Source organism: Lissotriton vulgaris, chromosome 8 (genome assembly GCF_964263255.1).
Source record: "Lissotriton vulgaris chromosome 8, aLisVul1.2, whole genome shotgun sequence".
NCBI lineage: Eukaryota > Metazoa > Chordata > Amphibia > Caudata > Salamandridae > Lissotriton > Lissotriton vulgaris.
In genome coordinates this window covers 271,164,896-271,179,237 of record NC_141696.1, presented here as the reverse complement: position 1 = coordinate 271,179,237, position 14,342 = coordinate 271,164,896, and positions in this window count along the sequence as shown.

Below are 14,342 nucleotides of genomic sequence, written 5' to 3'. Positions count from 1 at the left end.
TGAACAAAGCAAAGTGTGGTTCTCTGTTACTAAAGCTTACTTATCTTCATTTGATAGCAAAATGCAAAAACAAAGATTGCAATTCATGAATAAATGTAGTTTCAAGGTAGATAATATATAAACTGGGTAATGTTTTATGCAATCATGGGGGCTGTGGTATACAGAGATCAATCAATCAGACATTAGTAACAGAATTATGTAATCCCCCGTTTGTATTTTTGCAATAAATTAATGATTGAGGCAGTACGGACGCACTGATGGATTCCTTCAGGTACTACTCATAAACTCCCACAATGATAGAGACATTACTGTCAAAGTCATTATTTTACCTAGGAAGTTTCCGTGCAGTATTGTAAACAGGAAGGTATAATCTTTTTATTGATATAATTACTTAGGCAGAAGCTATGCAGTTATAGTATCAAGTAGGTAGTACTACCACATAAATGAAATCAATCATGGATTACTTACACAGCTATGCAATGATCGAGGGAGGGAGTTTGTTTGCACTGAAGAATTCATAGAGGGACTATGCAGTTGTGAATTTTTTAAGTAGTTTTTTCAACATATCCATTCAGTGATGTACAAACAAAGTATTTATTTAATTATTGTGGGAGTACACTGCGACTCATAGAAAGTGTGCCCCACCACCCCGCAGCATGCCTTATGCGAGGCGCCAGCACTTGAGGGTCACTAATCTGTATTCCAGATTCCTTAGTCCTGGCGCCGACAGGCCACCAACCCCTTTGAGGTAAAATAGGGTGACAGTAGTAGAATATACATGGTGACTCTATATTATCTCATGGGAGAAGGTGAATAAGGATGAAAAGACAGAAAAAGATAAATGATGAAATATTATCAAGCGTCTTACTGTTTTCAAGTTTCTGTTCTGTGGAACTCGGGAATGTTTAGTCCTGGCGCAAACGGGTCTCCAACACCTCTGAGGTGGAATAGAATGATAGTAGTAGAAACAATATACACGGTCACACTATATCATCTCAGAAGAGAAAAAGAAGAATAGGAATTAGAAGAGAGAAAAAGACATGACGAAATGTCACTCGAAAATATAGGGATTCTCAAGGCATTCAGTTAGGAACTATGTTGCATATTAGCAAGGACGTGGCGGAGAAAGGTGTTAGCCTTCTTTGCTTAACGCCTCTCTAGGCAACTTCGGAAAAGCGAGGCTGCACCATATTATCAAGGATATGGTGCAGCATTGCATTTTACCCTGCGATGGCGCTAAGTTTTACAACTTAGCACCAACGCAGGCACCTTTGCACCAGAGTGCAAGGGTGTCTGTGAGCTGAGCAGGGAGGTTTGTTTACATACAGGAAGGGACACCATATATATATATATATATATATATATATATATATATATATATATATATATATATATATATATATATATATATATATATATATATATATATATATATATATATATATATATATATATATATATATATATATATATATATATATATATATATATATATATATATATATATATATATATATATTCAATGAAAAAACCATTGGTTTTAGGCCATATATAGTTAGGGATTTGCATTTACAAAACCTTATTTTACTCGCATAAAACCATTGAAATTCCATATATAGTTATAAGCGCTAACTATATATCGCGCACCCGCAATCCACTGCTGATGATGTCACATATTACATCATTCATGACATGGTTAGTGACATCACTGATGACATCACTGATGACATCTCAAATGACATCACTGATGACATCACTGATGACAACATCCAGTGACTGTATGTTTCTGTAAAGTTAAAATATCTCTTACATATTGAAGAATGAGTGGATATATAAGTGTCTGGATGAAGGATTTAGTAGGTGCATGACTGACTGTATGAGTGAGTGATTAAATGTGTCTCACTGAGTGCATGGGTTAGTGACTAAACTGTCTTAATTTGTGCATCATTATGTCTGTTGTTCTGTAAACTGTTGCATGTGTTGATAAGTAGCTATATGAGTAACTATATGGGTTATTGATTGGTTGCCTAAGTATTTGTATGGGAGACTGAGTGTGTGTGTGGGTGGCTGGGAGGTGTATGACTCTGTGCATAGATGTGTGAGCAGTTGATTCACTAGATGTATGGTTTCAAAAGTGCATGTGGAAACAGCTGTATGGGCGGTTGACTGTGTGCATGAGTGTATTGGTGAGTGAATGGATATCTCAGTGCTACATGTCAAAGTAAGTACATATGTAAAACACAGTACGTGTGAGAGTTGACATATATAAATAACTGTGCATAAGAGCCAGTGAATGTGTGAGTGGCTGTATGGATCATTGTGAACTTGTATCAGGGATTGTATAAGAGAGTAAATATGTGTTAGTATATGTTTGAATAAGTAAAGTTTGTATAACTGTATAGTTGAGGAAATGGAGGTGTGATTGATTCTTTGCATGACTGACTAGGTGTGTGAGTAACTCCATGGATGAGTGACAGTCTGTGAGTGTCTGTTTACACTGATTGTATCTAAGGTTATATTAGAGTCTGAAGAGGTTCATCGTATTATCACATGAATGATATCATCAGTGATGTTATCAGTCATGTCAAATGAGATGTTTTCAGTGATGTCATCAGTGATGTCATTTGAGATGTCATCAGTGATGTCATCAGTGATGTCACTAACCATGTCATGAATGATGTAATATGTGACATCATCAGCAGTGGATTGCGGGTGCGCGATATATAGTTAGCGCTTATAACTATATATGGAATTTCAATGGTTTTATGCGAGTAAAATAAGGTTTTGTAAATGCAAATCCCTAACTATATATGGCCTAAAACCAATGGTTTTTTCATTGAATTTTCAAGGTTTTGTAAATGCAAATTCCTAACTATATATCCACTATAACCTATGGTTTTTTCTGTGAATTTCATTGGTTTTTTAATAGCAAATATGAAAAGCTTTAAAATGTCAAGTACGTGATAGATAAAAACATTTTCGTATTTATGCACGCTGATGTGCTTTGAACGCTGCACCCCCCCCTCCCCTCTTTTGTCTTAGTAGTACTCGCTCTTTGCAGATAGTGAACGGTAGTTAACGCAAGCCTTTGCCCCCGTTGTAATCCGTCGTGCCTGCTTGTCTCTCCATTTGATTGATTGTTGTCCAAGCATTTACTGTTTTAGAATTGGTTCTCTTTGGATCATTCTCTATTTACAAACAAGCACAAAGTCGCAATACTCTGTTTAGTCTTTGCAGATAGTGAAAAATCGTGTAAAAAAATAAAAGTAATCGAGCAAAATCAGTAGGCCACTAATTGGATCTCTTTTTGACCTCGCTAAAATAGAAATATTAGGAACAACCCTTCATGAGAAATACGAAAATAGTGAGATGAACTGAGCTCCACACCATGAGGGCTGCAAGACAGCTCGGCTCCATCACCCATCCCGCACAAAATAATGACAAACCCTATGCAAATATTAAAAATATAGACATCACACCAGCAAAGAAACAGGGTAAAACATTTTATTAAAAAACTATTTACATAACGTTGGTTTATAAGATGATGTCAGTAATGGACCGATGTGTGAATAGATCGAAAGCAGCACAAGGCTCCAAGATCCGGATGGCAAGCTCCTGGATGTTGGGTGCCATAGTTCAGAGTTCTGAGTTTGAGCCTTTTTCAATGCCTGTGCTTTGTTGAATCAAAATGGCGGCTTGACACAAAGCTGACTCAAGCGTTGCTACTGATGCTAAGCAGACCAAAACTGGTTTTCAGTTTGTACATTTTTCTAGATTTTTCAATCCAAGTTTGGTTGACTTTGTAGAACGATGGCTTCAAATTTTCAACATACGGTGTGGTGGCGCTGACTGGGAGGGGGCGCTTCGCTCCTGCCCCCTCCCCAAGTAAGATTTTCATACGTGAAAGTACGTTAATGGTTTTGGTCCCTGAGTTGCTTCGATGTCACTGCCATTCTCAAATAGCATAAGTTCTGGATGTTGGGTGCCATAGTTAAGAGTTCTGAGCAGTGCTTGTAACACTGTCTGAAGCTTATTTCCACCTACTGCAGCTTCACTATTCTCAAAGTAAGTGAGTGTCGTTTGTGGACCTGACTGCATTAGAAAACAATGTGATATGTTACCTTCCTAAACAGCTTGACGGAGGCCCCTGAGGGGCGGTGTGATGGCCATGGACTCGGATAAGACGCTTGGCTCCGACACCCTCCCCAAGTCTTATAGCACTGGTGTAGCCTGAGATCGCCCCCGACATAGGCGGCCGGCTCCCGGGGTCCGGCGGAACTTTTTGCCTTTTGATGACTCTTCAATTCTGGACCTTGTCCCACAATCCGTTTCACCTGAAGACAAGCTGTAGTGGGGCGCCACTTTACCGTTTTAGTTGCCATTCCGCCCGCTTTTGCTACACTGTACCTCTTCCGCCATTCAGCTGTTTACCGCCCGCTCTTGCGACTACAGCGTCTCGCTCACCATGTAGTTGAGTTGCTCCCGCTCTTGCGGTGCAGCGATAGGCGGCTGCCACATGGCTCTCAAAATGGCGGCCGGCTCTTCGGTTTTGGGCCTGGTCCACTAAAATGGCCCTGGGACACATTGGAACTCGGACGCTTCCCTGATAGGGCTTGGGTCCCATTCTCGAAAAGCGTCCCCTCAGCCGTGAAGATTCTACAAAAGTCTTGGGGGCCTCCGACTCCCGCAGGCTTCTGGTGGGGAGCGGCTGCCATGATTGCTCGTGGAATGGCCACGACGGAGCTACGAGATGGTAGTGGTCTCATGCTGACGCCAGCTTTAGTCTGAAACATCCAGAAACACTGTAGACTACCAATTCGATCAGTTCCGGTAGCGCCCCAACATGACCCGGAAGAGAAGAACTTGCCCTCCCCTCTTTGACTGATGGTTCTTGTTGCCTGTCCCCTCTGTTGTCATTTAACAGAACTTTTTGGACTGCTGAAAGGGGTTGTGTTCTGAACGCTGGTTGGTGGAGACATTTTGACTATATTCTTGACCTACGTTGTCGCGTAATGCGTTATATGACACGCCGCGTTAGCGCACCCGGAAGTGATCCGAGGCGCAGCGCGCAGCGCGTAACGTAAGCATAACAGGTCATGTGACTTGTTAATAAAACTTTTCATTGGTTCATTTTACTTTTGTTAATTTAATGATGAAAAGCTTGGTCATATGACCTAAAAATTACGCTTTTTATTGTTTTCGAATATTTTTTTTTCAAACATATGTTATAATATTCCAGGCTAATGTACTTTCCCGGAAAATTTACAACTGTCTTGCAAGTAAAATATATTCCTTTTTCGAGAAAAAGGGCGTTTCTTCCTTCCATGACGGAACCGTTGAGTAAAAGAGATTCGGCCTGCTGTCTTAGTCGCCGATACGCCTGATTATCAGATTCTTATCGATCACTTTATGTTGCAGACATGAAAAACACAACTGCCCTTGACCATTTATCTTTACTGCGTTCCTACATATTATACCTTTTATCCGTCATGTAATTGGACTGCTTTATTTCACTTGCCTTTTACTGATTCGAAAACAGTGACTAAAAGTAAAAACTTTACCAATGTAAATACTACTACCGTGTTTTGTTTTAAAAACCTTTATTGTGAAAATGTCAGTATACAAATACGGGCCTATAACCACGTGGGCCGGCCACGGAGCAAACTGAAATCGTATATGATGAGGAGACATTTACACTGTAGAGGAACGTAACGAGCGGGCCATTAGGTTGCAAGAACTAAGGTGTCTAACAGTTGCGGAATCGGTGGACATACATTTTGTAATTAAAATAGGACAGGGCCACTTACAATAACATTTTCTAGATATACATTTGCGGGCAAGGAGTTACGAGTCCCATTTATACCGGCGCCATTTTGGGCGAGGCCGGGCAGGTCCAAGATATAGTCAAAATGTCTCCACCAACCATCGGCCAGACCAGAACCCCTTTCGGCCCTTTATGCTACAAGATGGTGTCTTCCATTCAGAAAATATTGTTGGCAGCATTTTGAAAGGAAACAGAAACAGCCGTTCTCCTAGTGAGTTTCACATTGTTACATTTAGGAAGAATGTTGAAGAGTAGTATGTGGAAAATCTGAAGCCATTTTTCTACAAACTCTTAATCAGACTTGGATGGAAAAAAAAAACATGAAGAATGTACAAACTGAAAACCAATTTTTGTCTGTATAGCATCAACAGTAACGCTTGAGTCAGCTTTGTGTCAAGCCGCCATTTTCATTCAATCAATAGCGTCCCCCTGCACACATTCAGGGACCTGGTCGTGTCTTCAGATGAAACGGATTGTAGGAAAAGAAGCAGAAAGGAAAAGGCAAAAAGTTCCGCCGGACCTCGGGAGCCGGCCGCCTATGTCATGTGCGACCTTTGGCCACACAAGGGCAATAGTGAAGCTGCAGCAGATGCAAATAAGCTTCAGACAATCTTACAAGCACTGCTCAGAAATCTCAACTGAGGCACTCAACATCCAGGACTTGCCATTCGAATCTTGGCGCCTTGTGCTGGTTCCGACCTATTCACACATCGGTCCAGGATCTCGGCGCGTTCGACTCACTGTACCGCAACAGTGACCGCAATTCAGCTGGACAAGCCGCCATTTTCATTCACTCAATAGCGTCCCCCTACACACATTCAGGGACCTGGTCGTGTCTTCAGATGAAACGGATTGTAGGAAAAGAAGCAGAAAGGAAAAGGAAAAAAGTTCAGCTGAACACCACCTTGGGCAATAGTGAAGCTGCAAAAGGTGCAAATAAGCTTCAGACAGTCTTCAACTTACTCTGATTCTTATAATAAACTTCAGATAGTCTTACAAGCACTGCTCAGAACTCTCAACTGAGGCACTCAACATCCAGGACTTGCCGTTCGGATCTTGGCGCCTTGTGCTGGTTCCGACCTATTCACACATCGGTCCACTACTGACATCACCTCATAAGCCAACGGGGCACCCCACGCCGACTTTCGGCGCAGCATTGTAGGATGGCCACACCAGTGCGGCAACTTGCTGGACACAACATCGGGGCCATCCAGATCTCGGCGCGTTCGACTCACTGTACCGCAACAGTGACCGCAACTCAGCTGGACACGCCGTCTTTCGGCGCAGCATTGTAGGATGGCCACACCAGTGCGGCAATTTGCTGGACACCACCTCGGTGCCATCCGGATCTCGGCGCGTTCGAGTCACTGAACCGCAACAGTGACCGCAATTCAGCTGGACACGCCGTCTTTCGGCGCAGCATTGTAGGATGGCCACACCAGTGCGGCAATTTGCTGGACACCACCTCGGTGCCATCCGGATCTCGGCGCGTTCGAGTCACTGTACCGCAACAGTGACCGCAACTCAGCTGGACACGCCGTCTTTCGGCGCAGCATTGTAGGATGGCCACACCAGTGCGGCAATTTGCTGGACACCACCTCGGTGCCATCCGGATCTCGGCCCGTTGTGCTGCCTTCGGCCTATTCGCACATCGGTCCGCTACTGACGCCGCCTCACGTGCCAACGGATTTTCTACGCTTTTTGTAGCCCTATGCCGCATAACAGGTCATGTGACTTGTTTATAAAACTTTTCATTGGTTCATTTTACTTTTGGTTTCCTAAAGATGGAAGGCTTGGTCATATGACCTAAAAATAACACTTTTCATTGGTTTAGAACATTTTTTTTTCCCAAACGATGAAAGCCCCACCTTGTTTCTGGATCATTCAGACTGAAACTGGCGTCAGCATGAGAGCACCACCATCTCGTGGCTCCGTCGTGGTCATTCCGCGAGCAATCATGGCAGCCGCTCCCCACCGGAAGCCTGCGGGAGTCGGGGGCCCCCAAAACTTTTGTAGAATCTTCACGGCTGAGGGGACGCTTTTCGAGAATGGAGCCCAAGCCCTAGCAGGCAAGCGTCCGAGTTCCAAGGTGTCCCAGGGCCATTTCAGTGGACCAGGCCCAAAACCGAGGAGCCGTCCGCCATTTTAAGAGCCATGTGGCAGCCGCCTATCGCTGCACTGCAAGAGTGGAAGCAACTCAACAACATGGTGAGCGAGACGCTGTAGCCGCAAAAGCGAGCGCAACTCAGCTAGATGGCCGCCACCTGGGGAGGCCCGTTCACGCCGCCTCCCCCACCCCCGGGCCGCCGCACGCCAATTTTCGGAGCAGCATTGTAGGATACCAAAACCAGTGCGGCAGTTTACTGGACATCACCTGGGTGCCTGTCGTACATGTTGTGTCAGCCATGTGACACTGGACACAGTCCCATCAACATCTCAACGCGTTCTGCTGCCTTGGGACTATTCGCACAACAGACCGCTACTGACGAGGCCTCCCCCCGCACCACCCGGGACGCCCCACGCTGTTTTTCTGTGCTGCATTGTAGGATCCCAAAACCAGTGCGGCACCCAGGCGACATCACCTGGGTGCCGTCCAGAACTCTGCACGTTGTGCTGCCTTGGGACTATTCGCACAAAAGACAGCTTCTAACCATTGTTGCTTTTTGTGTTGAAAAATGTTTAAATGTTTTTAGTTTTTGTTCCGTTCGTTATAGTTAATAGTTAATAAAGTTTTATAATCTTACTTTGTTGGAGTGTTATCTATTTTTTTAAAAACGGGTGAATGGGGCCTTGAATCGGGTTATTGTCATGTGTGGGCTTTGGAAGTGTGCTGCTGCAGGATCGGACATTTCAAACTCAAATGCACGTTCTTTTTCTTACCTTTCCGAAGCATGGAGCGCAATAGCAGGCAGAGAAAGGGTGATGCACGTGTTGAACACTACCTGACCTGGCAAGTTGCTGGCAGTGCCCCCCCGCCCGCTCCTGAAAGAGGGCACACACACACCGCCGCCCCGAGTACTTCACAAATCTTTAAAAGACCATGCGCTTGTTCATGAGGCTTAAATGGTTTATCACCTCTTCTAGAACCCCTGCATCGACCCTCTGACGTTTCCTGGAAAAATTACCATGTAACACAATACCAAGCCCTGTCAGCTGAAACCCCCAAGGAATCGTGGGGCATATTATCAAGGGGGTTTATCTCCGCTTTTTTGGCTTTAAAAGCCAAGAAAGCGGAGATAAAAATATCTCCCTATTACCAAGCTGTCGCTAACACCAGTTAGTGACAGCTAAAAGGAGATAGCGACCATCTTGGGCCCCGCTTTGCATGTCAGTGATACTTATCACTAATGACATGCAAAGCGGGCGTGCCAAGATGTTAGCGACTGGAAACAGTCCCTAACATCGCTATCTCCTATTACCAACTTTTGGAGATATTCGCGCTAAGCGCGAATATCTCCAAAATCTAACACCTGCCCTGAGCAGTTCTTAGCCATGTTATCCAATGGGAGGTGGATAACATGGCTAAGAGCATTTGCTCGATAATACATGAATATCGCTGACTTTTCTGCGATAATAGCAAGGTTTATCTGCGATAAAAATCGCCGATGTGCGGCGATAATTTTTGTCTCTAAACAAATAAGAGACAAAAATTATCGCTAGTTGTTGGTAATATGCCCCCGAGTTTTTGCTTGCAGAAATCGGGAGGCGGGAGACTAGCACTGAAATCAGTAGTCACACGCCTGAATCGGGAGGGTTGGCATGTCTGAATTCTCTACAGCTGGGACCATAAACTACATCCGCAGGGGTAGGTGATAGCCTAGGTCCGGCCTGGACAATCGGACACAGAGGAAGAGGAGTGTCAGAGGGTGCGGTAGTGAATAGGGTGAAAGAGAGGTGTCGGGAGGGCACAGGGTGTGATTCTCAGAGAAGAGCAGCGCAGATGGGGGGAAGTATATGGCCCATGCATGAGAGACAGAGCGGGGATGACCAGTGCGTGGGGGAGATGCTTGCGAGGGTGGGAAGCCATGCTGAGGATCGGCGGCGTGCAGAGAGTGGGCCTGGTCAAGGCATCTAAAATGGCTGCCGTGCACGACAAAATTGTGGCATTGGACAAAAAGGCAAGATGGCGCAGACAATGTTTTTCAATAAGGATTCATTTATAACAAAATATTTACTCGCAGTGACAAAATGGTGGTCAACACTTCCTGATTTCCATCGAATCGAACGTTAACAAACGTCACGCAGCAAAAAAAAAAAAAAAAAAAAAAAAAAGCTCACGCACAGAGCAGTTTTTACCCATGTTATCCAATGGAAGGTGGATAACACGGCTAAGAGCATTTGCTGGATAATACATGAATATCGCTGACTTTTCAACGATACTCATGCATTGTGGCCGATGTGCGGCGATAATTTTTATCTCTAAACAATTAAAACGAAGCACAAAATGGCGAATTCCCGTTTCGCTACCAGTTTGCGGCCCAGTTCGCGGCCCGTGAAGCGCTTCTACCGTGAAAAATCATTTTTTTTTTCTTTTCCCCACGGGACCCTTTAATAACCCCAACAACATTCCTAGGGGGTCAAGAGGGGGATACCTTGCCCCCTTTCATTAAATTCCCCTTTCGTTTTTCACCTCTTCTTCTCTCTCGATCCTACCGAGAGACAAGATGGCGGCCGCTCCGGACTGTTTAGAATGTTGACAGACACCGGAGAGCCAATCAGCTTTCTGCACGCAAAGTTCCGAAACGCGAAAAGTAAGCGGACCGGATCGCTGCCCGGAGCGCTGTTACAGATATATATCTTGATTTAAACGTTAATTTCTCAAAATCCACTGAAGCACATATATTGAGACCTAGCAAAGGCACATCGGGCTAACAGTCCCTACAATTTTGCCAAGTTTCGTGCAAATCCATTCAGCCGTTCGAGCTAAAAGTGAGTCCAACCGCCCTATGGAAAACTCAATGCAAAAAACGCGTTTTGGGACCCCCCTTTTTTCTCAGCCCCCCCTTGACGAAACCCCACCAAATTTTCAGGGGCTGCTCAGAAACAGAATGTGCCATTTTCCTGGAAATTTCAGCCGATTCCGTCCACAAACGCCAAAGTTATTAGACATAGAATTTTCAGAAATCCCATAGGGAATTAATCCTAACTATATATACCTACTGGCGATAGCCAGTAGGTAATATATATATATATATATATATATATATATATATATATATATATATATATATATATATATATATATATATATATATATATATATATATATATATATATATATATATATGTATGTATGTGTGTATGTATGTATGTATGTATATATATATATATATATATATATATATATATATATATATATATATATATATATATATTACCTACTGGCGGTCGCCAGTAGGTAGTTATAGTTAGGATTTTTTTCAATGTTAAATCTCAGAATTCTATTTGGAATAACTTTGGCACCGGTTGACAAATCTGCTTGAAAATTGCCTCTTTGAGCACCGGTCCTTCCCTGAAAGTTTGGGGGGGATTCGTATTATAGGTGACCTGGTACCAGACAAGCCAAATATAAAGTTTCGCAAATCTCCTAGCCTTGCTAGTGCCCTAGTCAGCAACATGTTAGAACCCACCAAGTCCCGGATGGATCACATCACTGGTTTCAAAAAGTGTCTTACCTGAAAGGCTTGTCGCCACGGCATTAACAAAACTCAAGTCCAGCGTCCCTTCTCAGATAAACCCTTCATTATCAACAAAAGATTGACATGCAAGACAGAATACGTTGTCTATGTCTTGCAATGCCCTTGTGGATTGCAATATGTCGGGAGCATGCGCCCACCTGCACACAAGCGCATCTTACAACATCTAAGGGCAATCTCTGGGAAGGATCAGGCCTACCCAGTGGCCAGACACTTTGAAACCATGCATGGAAGTGACCCCAGTAGCTTTCAGTACTTCCTGGTCGACTCAGTGTTGCCTCTGAAGAGAGGGGGTAACCGGGACGCAAAATTGCGCCTCCTGGAAACCAGATTCATTCTTGAATTTAACACTAAGAGCCCGGGGGGTCTTAACAATAGCGAGGACCTTTACACCTGCCTCTAGATGAACAATATATTTCCCCAAGAATTACTCTGGATGTAGATAGTAAATTCCCCCTAACTGATTCTCAATGTGTTTTTATCTGACTTTGCTACCTGCAGTTAACTGTAGCATGTTTTTAATCACTAGTATTAGTACCAAATTCACTTTACAAACACTTTTTTGCTCTGCAGTAACTATAAGAGGATGTTCTAAAAAGTGCATGTCTTTATTCTGATTATTTAACTTGTGCAATTGCTTTATATATGCCCACTGGGGCATAATATCTTTTTGTAAGTGAAGGCATGTGCCATTATTAATGATAAATGAGGGTTCCTGAGACTATATGTGTTATATATACTGACTAAATCTTGTGTATATATATGAAGTATAATCATTGAATTTATTAATTATGGTTTAACAGTTTTTAACCATTTGTATATATATGAAATGAGACTTATTTATAGTTTAATTAAGATATATATTTTTGTAATCAGGTGTATATATATAGAATGAAATCTATTTATATATTTATACAAAATGTTATAATAATAGTGATTATACTCGACCATTGCGGCTTTGCACATTGGAACCCCTTGGGCACTATGCCCTTTATCTACAGTTAAATGAATGAAGTATGTCTTCACTGTCTATGACTTTTGAAAAAATGCAATTTGCACAGGTGTAATTAATTATGCATTCGCACTTTAAAAACCCTCGTTTGTGTTCATGACACTCTATGTGAACAAGCCTCTCTCGAGGTGAAACGCGTCATGGCGGAATTGCAGGCTTTAATTTTGGCACGAAATAAATCACTCTAAGAAACTGCACTTACCTTGTGGTCTCGCTTCCTTCGTTGTTCTGCAGAAGGCAGAGTATACTACGACGACCTTTTGGACATATATATATATATATATATATATATATATATATATATATATATATATATATATATATATATATATATATATATTACCTACTGGCGGTTGCCAGTAGGTAGTTATAGTTAGGATTTTTTTCAATGTTAAATCTCAGAATTCTATTTGGAATAACTTTGGCACCGGTTGACGAATCTGCTTGAAAATTGCCTCTTTGAGCACCGGTCCTTCCCTGAAAGTTTGGGGGGGATTCGTCAAACGGGGCCGAGATAAAAGGGGGGTCCCAAAACGCGTTTTCCCCATGTTAATTTCCGTAGGGCGGTCGATTTCACTTTTAGCCCGAACGGCTGAATGGATTTCCACCAAACTTGGCAAAATTGTAGGGACTGGTAGCCCGATGTGCCTTTGCTATGTCTCAAGATATGTGCTCCAGTGGATTTTGAGTAATTTAGGTTAAAAAAAATATATATCTATGGCAGCGCCCCGGTACTTGCACCGGGGCGCGTACCGGGGGCACCACGCGACTTGCATGCAGAAAGCTGATTGGCTCTCGGGTGTCTGTAAACATTCTAAACAGTCCGGAGCGGCCGCCATCTTGTGCCTCGGTAAAATCGAGACACAAGAGGTGGCAAAAACAGAGGGGGGAATTGACCATAAGGGGGCAGAATAGACCCCCCTGCCCCCTAGGTTTGATATGGGGGCCATTAAAGGGCCCTGCCGGGTCTCAAAAGAAAAACATTTTTTCGATTTTTGCGGGGGAAGCTCCCGGTACGCGCACCGGGGAGCGCTCCTGGGAGCGGTCCTGAGAGCGTACTGTTGGGAAAAAAGAATCACTTTAAAAAATTGTATGTTTATTAATTGTTCTTTTTGTTGGTGTTTTTTTATTTAAGTACCAACATGTAGGTATCAATGCAGAGTCTATAATTTAATATACATAATTTCCTTTGTAGATATATTGCATGTTGTTACAGAAGTTATTGTGGTATATGGAATTCATAACATAGTCTTTCAGGAAAGCAGAAACAATATGGAGGCAGGAGATGATAAAGAGATGTTAAATACACATTGGAGATAATATAGTGGGAGAAAGGAAGTAACTATGAGCAAACTTTCTATGTAACACAATAAAGTTGCACAGTATATTATAAGTCTCACTTTATATTTTAAACATTTTTGATCTACCTGATGAATTACATATAAAAATGAATAATGGCTCGAACAATTTTTGATTATTAAATATACATTTATTCTTCTGATTCTTTTTCATAATTTAATAAAACTTCTAATAAAATGTTGTCTGGAATCTTTTCATTTACATTCTGTGTTTCCATTGATTCCACACACTCAAGTAATTCAAGGTCCAGAGACTCATCCATAAAGTCAATGTTATCATTTTCAGCATTTTTTCCATCCTGGTTGTTGTTCAAAACAATTTCAAAAGATATATTATTTTCTCCTTCCATTTTGTTGCTGTAAATTGCATAAAAAATAATTATATCAGTAGAGATAGGGCACTGTTGGGTTTAAGTTCAGACATGTAGTTTGGATTTTTTAACAGTGAAGTT